Source organism: Capsicum annuum, chromosome 1 (assembly GCF_002878395.1).
Source record: "Capsicum annuum cultivar UCD-10X-F1 chromosome 1, UCD10Xv1.1, whole genome shotgun sequence".
Classification (NCBI taxonomy): Eukaryota; Viridiplantae; Streptophyta; class Magnoliopsida; order Solanales; family Solanaceae; genus Capsicum; species Capsicum annuum.
The window spans coordinates 152234568-152245463 of NC_061111.1; positions in this window are offsets into that span (position 1 = coordinate 152234568).

Consider the following 10896-nt stretch of genomic DNA (forward strand, 5'->3'; position numbering starts at 1 on the left):
TCTCTCTTCTATTTCTCTTTTTTTCCTTTCTCATATCTTTTTTTTCTTTTTCTATTTCATTTTCTTCTTCTTTTTTCTATTATTTTGTTTCTTTTTTTTTCTTTTTTTTTTACACTTCTATTTCTCTTTCTTCCTTTTTTTTTCTTTTTCACTTCTTCTTTTTTGCGTTTTTTCTTTTTATATTTTTTCCCCATTTTTTTACTCTTCTATCTCTAACTTTTATTTTGAAAAGACAAATATGTATATCACATTTAAATAACATACAAAATACATAGTCATACAGATCTGGATATGTATTTACAGTACAAAACATACATATCATATTCATATTAAACAGTAAATAACATAACTATACTATATATCTTCATATGTATTTGCGAAATGCAAAGGTGACTCATATAAAATAAGAATATACATATGGATAAGGTATGTATTCTGTAAAAACATATGCAGAGCTATATGTATTTTATACGGTGTTGGATTTGTCTTTGAACTATACATATTATGTCATTTTAGAGGGTAACATATGTACTTATTTGTTTTCTTTCACTGTTTTAAGATATGTATATATATTTTTTTATTACATATATGTATATGTATATAATTGTTATTTTTGTTATAGAGATTTTGTGTCCTATATGTTTATATATAAATGTGAGTCGGATATGTATTTCTATAAATACATATGCATATATATATAAAATTATAAAATTATTTATTTATTTTATTTTATATATATTTTTAATATATATAAATGATATAGATATTTGTCTTTTAAAAATAAAAGATAGAGATAGAAGAGTAAAAAAGAACGAGAAAAAATAGAAAAAAAAAAAAAACAAAAACAAAAAATAAAGATTCGAAAAAGAAAAGAAGTGAAAAAGAAAAAAAAGAAAGAGAAATAAAAACTAGAAATAGAAGTGTAAAAACAAAAGCGAAAAAAAATTAAAAAAGAAGAAGAACAAAAAAAAATATGAGAAAAGGAAAAAAGTGAAAAAAGAAAAAAATAAATAAATAAACGAAAAAGAAAAGAAAAGAGAAGTAGAAGAGAGAAGAAATTAAAAAAAAAAAAAAAAGATAAATAAACTAAAAAACTAACAAGAAAAAATAGTTAGAGAAACAAGAGAATGATATTTTGAAATTTCGAAGATCATGGAAAAAATAATCTTTATATTTGAGTTTGATTTGGAAAAGGAATGTACTAATTTAAATAAGAGTAATTTATGGGAATTTAATTAGATGAGATAATTATTCCTTATTTAACTCAACTAATTTGAGTAAAACAAGAGCAGTAAATCTTGTTGTAAATGTATTTATATAGCAACAGTTTACTTAAATACAAAATACAATTTGCTATTTTCGTAATTATGAAACTATTGCTATAAAAGTTACAATTAAGGCTTTGTAGTTGCTATTTCTGAAATTTTTCCCAAATATAATAGTTTGTATATTATGTAATTAATCTTTCTCGTCTAATTAGCTTAAATTTTGACTGATTTAATTGAGCACTTAATTTTACTTTCCTGATTTAATTTTGAAAATCAATCAATTTATTTGATTTCTCTCTCTCTTCTTAAATTTTTTATTTATTTAATTTTTCTCTCTTTTGGTAAACTTTCCACGACCTTCTTCAATCTCTTTCCTTGAAAAGTAGAAACTATTGGTAGGTTTCATTATATGAACTCTTAAATAGTATATGTTGTCATTTGCCTAAAAAAATTATTGCATCAAAGAACGTTTCTTCAAATTTTTTCTCCCAATTCATGCGAAAAAAGATTTCAATACGTATACACTAATGTTTATGTATGTATATATATATATATATAAAGAGAGAGAGAGAGAGAGAGAGAGAGAGAGAGAGAGAATATGTTGGTTTATATATTTGTCACGCTCCGATTTACGAGTCATGATGGCCTCAACCAAATTTCACTAGTAGGTAAGCCGATACCATAATCCGGAGCTAACGAAATGAATTAATTCGGTAAGAAATGCTCAACATAGGCCAATTTCAGGCCAATTTCAATTAACACAAAGTTATGAATAAACAAAGTGTTCTAAATAGACGAACAGTTAAACAAGATACCAATTTCAAAACCTAGTAGAGCCAGTACAAGAGCATCTAATAGTATTAATACAACTCAAAGTCTGAAATAGTCAATACATCTATTTCGAATACTGAAGAATGAATATAAAAGACAGCAGAAAACTGGGCGATTCGAACTCCAAGAGCTCACCCTATCTCCGAAAGTCAATCACCGCACAAACAAATTAATGGCGACAGCTAGTACTTGAATCTGCACCAAAAAGGTACATAAATGTAGTATGAGAACCAAAACAATGGGTACTCAGTAGGAATCATCGGCGGACTAAGCTAAATCATGATATAAGAATGATAAAATGCAAGATAATCATAACTAAGTCAAGGTACAGAATCGAACCTGAATTATCTTCATCATCATTGTATATAATTAGTAATTAAATCAGAATAACAATATAACATAAGGCATCAACACAAGCCAATATCGTCGTACATAAGAATTAGATAATTCGAAATAATAATGCAGCTACCAACACAAGCAATCACAAGTAAAAAGTTTGCTCCCATACACCAACTAATGCATAAAGTAAAGAACTCATCACAGCCACTCATACCATTGGAGAGTACACACAAGAGAAGAATAAATAAATCAATCAATCAATATCATCACCAACTTCATTGTCATTTAACCCTCATTCCACGCTTACCGTCAATCGGTCATTTATCAATACTCCAAAATTATCATCAATCAAAAGTTTACCAACATTACTTAATTATCATCCACATTCATAATTGAAGAACATGTGACAATATACTCATAACCATAATAATACCGTCATTGAAACAGATATACTATCGATACATACTATTCACTCTTTATTAGTTAGCCAACGCTTATTACTAAGCCAATTACTGACTAGTCATTATATAACCTCTAATTGTTATTTACTAACTATGCACCACATAATCATTATTCATGGATCAACAACAAGTTATTATTCACCAACTAGACACTATCTAGCATCTAGCCAAAAGTCATCACTAAACCATTTATTAAATGGCCGCAAATCACTATTTATTCACTATTCATCTACCAACTAACATCATTTATTAATTAGCATCATTAATCCACTAATCCTTACTTGGTACCTAGTTAATATCATTAACTCAATGATGATCAATATCAACTAATCACCATTATAAAATAATTATCACTATCAATAGTCATCAATGCCACTAGTCCTTCTTATCACTAAGGTTCACTTATCCATTAGTCATTATTAGCCACTTAAATGATATCCACAACTAATCATCTTTCCAACCTTAAATCAATAAGTATACCACTTTATACCTTTATCACTAGAAGACTATAACCGGCATCTCTAATATCAACATTATACCCAACTACATATGAGCATAAATAACGTATAATTGCAATACATAGGACTAGGCGGACCCAAACTGGTAAATATACTCATAGGCACATCAATAATCATCTTTCAGCCTTGGCGGGTATATATGTATCATCATAATCATCATCCAATTTTGTTCGATATCATCACACCATCATAATATCCTCCGAACTTGCCGGGTATTATCATAATATCCTCGGTCTTACCGAGTATCATCATATCATCACAATATCTCCCGGTCTTATCGGACATTATCATATCATCATAATATTCTTCGGCCTTGTCGGGTATCATTATGTCATCTTAATATCTTCATTAATGTCAATATAAAGAGCAAACCCCATGAGGGCTAAAGTAAAAGACAAACTCCACGAGGGCTAAAGTAAAAGACAAGCTCCACGAGGGCTAAAGTAAAGAACAAGTCATACAAGGGCTAAAGTAAATAAACATAAAAGGAAAGCAAGAAGAGCGTACCTCCATAATTCATCGTTCATCATCAATGTTACATTATCAATAAGTATTTATATATATATATATAACATGAATATTATAAACTATTATCGAGTTTTTCCCAGTTCACATATCTTCAACACTAACATATTTCTCCATCCCATACCGGAGAGATAGGTATATAGATATGTATAATAAGCAGAAAAGGCATTAGCACAAGTAATCATATAATGAAGTATCATAAGTCTAAGCATAATCTATAGAATAACTTCACATATAGTCAATAAACGTGTCTTCAAGCACCATTAACCTTATTATTTTCAATATCGATAATAAGAAAGATTTTCAATATGATTATTAGCATAATCATTAAGAAGGATCATAACATGAGCAATAGCATAGTCAACGGTCCTAATATTAGTTTAAACAATGGCTTAATTAATAACGTAGACAAGGGCTTAATCAATGGCTCATCATTCATAAACAATATTCTAGTCAATTAGACCATGAGTAACCAAAAGCGGCATCATACATAATGGCCCATTAGTAGCATATGTACTGGCCTATCATTAGCATAAAGGTAGTTTATCACAAACTTGAGCAATAGCAAATCTATAGAATAATCTATAGCTTATCCATAACATAGTCAATGACATAACTTATGGCTTAGGTCATACCATATTCAAGCACTCATTCAATAGCCCAAACAATAGCCAATCACAATAACATAATCAATAACTCATCATAAGCTTTAGCCAATAAAACATACATAAGGCATAATCACTTAAGCATTATTTCCATTGCCATTCATCATAGCCAACAAGTACCAAGATTCGTCAATATTGCCTCATAAGGGCACTCTCTATGCATTTACTAAACGTATAAGGGTTCAGAAGATCTAATCTCCAATCCTATCTTAAAGTGGGTCAAAGAGCCTACTTCTAAATCTTCAAAATACATTGTAAGTCAAATTCTATTCCAGACTTGGCTAAGATGTCTAAATCAACTCTTACATGTATAGCAAGCCACAATAAGACCTAAGGTAGATATTCTACTTAAGCAACTTTCACTAAGTTTAATGAAACTAAGGCAACCTTTATTAGTATAAGCATCTAAGGCTAACTTACTCTAAGTATGAGCAACTAGTATTTCACCTAAATTGAGTAAGCTAAGGCATTCTCGTGCTAGGCATGACAATGAAGTCTATTCCACCCAAGATATAGAAAAACAAGTCAAGCTTTTCAACTCTAAGATTTATTATAGCCTAAATGGTCCAACTAACCAGTATTTCACCAATCAAACACCTGACACTCATCCCAATCTAACAAGATATCACAAATATACTATGACATAACTCGATCTAACAAGGAATAAACCTAGCATAACTCGACGCTGAAGAAAGCTCAACAATCCGCTAAACCTTTATTTTTTTCCTTTCGAGAAGCCTCTTCAAGATGTCACACTTTCAAAAACAAAATCTGCTCATCAGATACGAGCATAACGATACTCATATTGCACTATTATGCTTAGGATTCTAAAATCATGTCAAAATTTTATATAGATCCCACTCACAAAAATCATATTTTCGAGACCGACCAATATTCATATATACATGCTCAAGGGATCACAATCCTCTAAAATAGGTGAAAATCAAGCTAATTTGGAGGCTAAAATCATGCCCTAAAGATTTTGGAATTTTGAGAAAAAATTCAAGAAATTCAAGCATGGAATTGAAGGATTCTTAGCTTATATATGGAGATATTCGCAAAAATATATATTAATCAAGCTCCCAAATCACCCCAAGACTTAATTTAAGGTTATCACACTCTTTTAGAATTTCTAGGTCTCAAGAATAAGTGAAAAATGACCATAACGTGACCTAAGGGGTTATTTTATACCCATGTCAGGTAATCAGGTATGGCTATCGAAAAACAGGTTAGCGGATAACACTACTTGAGTGCAGGAGAAGGTGTGGCAATCTCCATCCTCCCTTGTGCCATCGCAACACTTGCTGTCAGCATAGCCGACAATTGAAACTTAGAAAAATCACTAGTTTCTGTCAATGCCTTGGGATTCATCTGGAATTTGATATACACAAATAAATTATGTAACTACACTAAATTTGACGTTTGAGACTCAATTAAAAAGTTAGATTTTTTATCCGAGGTCTTTTCAATCAAATTTAGGTCCCACACTTAAATTTCTAAAATTTTCAACTTTCCAACTAATAAGTTGAAATAAGCTCGAGTGCCTCGGTACCTAAACTAAAGGTCTACCTAGACTAAGGTAGATATTTCAAAGTTGTTGGTGCAGTTAAAATTTGCATCTGAGAATGTTATACTGAAGTTTTTGCCCGATGACCATTTAGAACCAGCAAAGACTTTCAAACAAGGAATTGACTCTAAAAATGAAAGGAACTGCTCGGTAATCGAACCACCAATTTCAACATGTCATAAATGACTTAGGGCAGCTATGAAAAGGCTCTAATAGCGATAATAAGCGGAAATATGAAAAATGACCTAAAGAGTCATTACAATTTTATACATTACATAAAGGTATACAACTATCACGTGTTTGTGTATAACTAAATTGTATATATTTGATGTTGGTTTATATAAACTATTTTGCTCTTTTATTAGACATTAGGTTTATCTCATTTTGTACAATATTTTTTATAAACTAAAAGAAAAAGTTTCAAGGATTCTCACTCCATGGAGGGGAGAAACGACGTTGTGAATGACTCAAAGATATTTTGTATATACCGAAATATATAATACTATCGATATACATATATCCATGTATCTTTTTCCAGTTAGTTACACACGAGTATGTAAACCATATAAATTTTATAATGTATATATGCATATAAAAAACCGTCATATACAATTAGACAGTTATCATGTGTTGATATATACATATATAAAATATACATATAAGTTGTGTAATCAGTTTTTGGTTTATATAAAATATGTTGGTTCATATTTTATACGTTACATATAGGTATACAACTATCATGTGTTTGTATATAAATCAAATGTATTTTGTATATATTATATTTGGTCATAAAGTAAATTTTCTTTTATATTTCTATCAGTGCATTTATATTTTTGTATTTATTATGTTGTATCTCTTTCACATACATTTTGAATTTGTATATTTATACATATAATTCGAATTTATATCCATTTTATACTTTTGAATTTGTATCAATTCTTATTTATCTTGAAGATATGAGTTGTAAGCGTCTGTATTTGTATTTGAATGTCAAAATTAGAGATATTTTTATTTGTATCAATTCTACATTTGTATTTTTATTCATAGCTAATTTTTGTAGATAAATACATTGAAATTATATTTTAAATTCTCAAGTCATATGAAGAAATCATAAGGAATTTAGTTTGAATTCTATTTTTGTATTTCAGAAATTAAAAGGTAAGCTATAATAGTCCATATGGAAAAGAAGAAACAAAAAAATCAAAAAAGAATATATTGGAGAGAATAAAGAAAAAGAATCAGTCCCCTTTTTTTTTTTTATCTCTAAACATAAATGAAATATTTAAATAATTCATTCGTTAATATTTTTATATTAAAGTTCTAAATATATTTAATCACTACTTTAAAATTTATAAAATATAATTGCTAAAACTTAGTAAGAAATTAGTTTGCTAAAACTTAGAGTAAGAAATTAGTTAAGGAAGATATAAGTTAGCTATATACTTGAAGTTTTGCCAATAAGTTTTGTTCATTGGTTGGCCCAATTGTCTGTCCTTGTTTTGTTTTGGGCGAAGTGCGCACACACATACCCAATTTCGGTGTCGCTGTTTGGAACTATGCCCTAGGATTAGAAATTCAACAATGCAGTGTTTGAGGTTTTTTTGTCTAAAATTCATGCAGATATAGTTAAAGTTCAACTATTTTTGTATGAACTTTAGCTATATAAAATTGCAATTGAAGTTCAATCATTTTTGTATGAACTTCAGTTATATAAAATTTCAGATATTTTATCTAGAGTTACACTTTGTCAAGTCTAACTTCACGTGAAGTTGTTTTGAAGATGATAGGGAAGTAATTTCATTACAAAAAAACAAAAAAACTAGATATAGGTTCAATATCGACGCACAAAAAGGTACCCTTATTTATTTAATATAAATGTAATTAGCGATGAAATCATGAAAAAAAGGATAAAAATTAGGTGGAATGACCAATGTTTAAGTCGGTAATCAAACTTAAGTTATTATTTATGTAATTGAAAAATAGTCACTTGTAATGTGAAAATTAAATTTAGAAAAAGACATTCGAGCTAAAATATGAAAGAATTATAGGTACTATTCATAAAATTCTGACTTTTACAATCTAGATGTTTATTATAGTTTCAAATCCAACAACGATTTAAGGTGTTAAAGGGAAGATTTAATTAGTATATTTTCTTTGTTCTTTTAATTACTAGTCATATTTTTAAAAAAATTATCTGTAATTATTTTTGTAGAACCTGATAAATGATACGAATATAAAAAGTATTTTCTATTGTAAGTGTATAAAAGTTAGGCTTTTACTTTGAAATAAAACACTAGCATTTTCAAACATTTAATCATAGGATTTGTCCTTCAAATTAGCTAGTCTTTAATTTTTTTGTTATTCAATTAGATTGGTCTTTAATTTTTGTCTTTATCAATCAAATTTATATCTTATGGGACATAAGTTCTTTATTATGAAATATGCAAAAATATAAGCTTATGCCCCTGAAAAATTGATGCATGAATGAAAATAGCCAATAAATGTCAAGTATATGAACTGAAAGCACTAATTCACATTTGTTTCTCCAAACGCATGTTCCATAAAGATGTCCTTTGACTTGGCGAGATCAGAACTATGATCTTTAACTTTGGATATTCACATATAAATACTTAAATTTGTATAAAGTTGAACAAATAAACATATATATCATGTAGAGTTCTACATAGATAATTCTTGTCTTACATGACGTCAAACAAATCAAGTCAGCACAAAATTTCTAGAAGAAAACTCCACGTTAACTGCAAGGTTGTCCTTTTCGCAGCAGATATACCGTTAATTAGTCGTCCAAGATCTTAAAAATACAGCTAAGCTGTCTCCTTATAAAATTAGTCAACCCTACTTTCATCCTTCAAAAAAGAAGTACTAAATAAATTGAAAAATTACTATTTATATTTATTATCTATGATCTTTGGCCACCACATACAATAAATACAATAGGACTAACTTTGTGATTTGAAAATTAGTATTCCCTCCATTTAATAATAAATGAATTGTTGAAGTATTTTTAATATTTCAAAATAAGTGAATCATTGATTTTTTTTTCAAATTTAGCCTTGAGTATTTGACAACCAAGGGGCCATCAACTGAAAAAGAATAAAACAAATATGATTTTATACTTTGAACAGGGGTAAAAACGAAAAACTATGTTAAATTTATGTCTTTAATTCTTTTTCTTAATCTGTGTGTCAAAGTTCAACAATTCATTTATTATGAAACGAAGGGAGTATGTGTCAGTTTCCGTTATACATATTCTCTTTTTCTTTTTCTGTAATGAGGTGAGAAAGTGGAGAGGGGCTTCAAAAGTTTTTTTTTTTTTTCTTTTTGAGTGAAGGGGCTTCAAGAGTTTTTCCTTGCAGTAAAGCTGTAATTTGTGTCTAAAATTTTAAGGACTGATATATCAAAGTAAACTAAGTGGTTGAATTAGTGCACTAGGTGATATTCTATAAAAGAAGTTAGGAATTGATTCGACTGCCAACACTTTTTCAATCGGATTTATCACATTGGACTCGTCTAGTGCGATTTGTATCTCATATGTAATTTGCTAACTATTGTAGAAAAAAAATTACGTTGTGCGAATCCAAAAAATAGCGATTGTGGTATTCTCGTGAGGTTAAAGAGAAAAGAAAAAAGAGAAACGTAGAACTCGCTAGTGTTACAAATGCAGAACAAGATCCCGATAAGATGTCAATTGATATTATATTTCATTGTATAGTTATTCTTTTTGTTTGTTTTACCTCAAATCTCCCAAGAAATCTTTATTTTTATACATAATTTTTTTTATAATAAACTAATTAATACTCCCTCCGTTTCGAAATAAGTGAATTGTTGGGGTATTTATTTTTATTTCAAAATAAGTGAATCATTCAATTTTTTTTCAAATTTACCCTTATGATTTGACAAACAATTAACTTTTAAAAAGGTATTACAAAGTCAGTTTTTTCTTTTTTTAGGGGTAAAAATGAAAAGTTGTGTTAAATTTATATATTTAATTTTTTTTTCTTAATTTGTGTGTCAAAATTCAACAATTCATTTATTATGAAATAGAGAGAGTAATATATTTTATCCAAGTTGTAAAAGATTATGTTGAAACATTTCCACATACAAACAGAAAATGCGTGAACATAACTCCCTCACACAGGGATGACCCTACAAAGATCTATGACTGAAAAAAAAAAAAATACTATAAAAGAATATAAAACTACGTGACACACCAAAGTCTTGCTCAATTGATTATTGTTACAAGCATCAAAGAAAAACAAGAAGGCATTTCGTTTTGATTATGGACGTGGTAAAAATGATCCTAGTGTATATAATTCGTCCACCTCGTCCAAAATTTTACAAATTGTGCAATATATCCTTTGAACTATGCCGAGACTAATCCATCACAAAATAGCAGCTCAAAAGTTACGGGAGAACTTGTTTCTAGTCCTCCATAATTTTTATTTTATTTTATGGTCTTTTGACAAGAGATCTTTATTCTTTGCACATAACAAATCTTTATTTTTACACTTAAGAAATCTGACAAGTACATTTTTTTCTATTCATTTTGTTAAGAAAACAAGGAATCTCATTTCCTCTAAATTGACCGGTCAAGATGCACCACTTCAACCCCCATGGATGCCCCAAATTACTTGCGAGGTCGCCCAAATCATGTGCCGATAAAATGCCAAAAATCCTTCCTAACTAGTGTCTCCAAAAAGT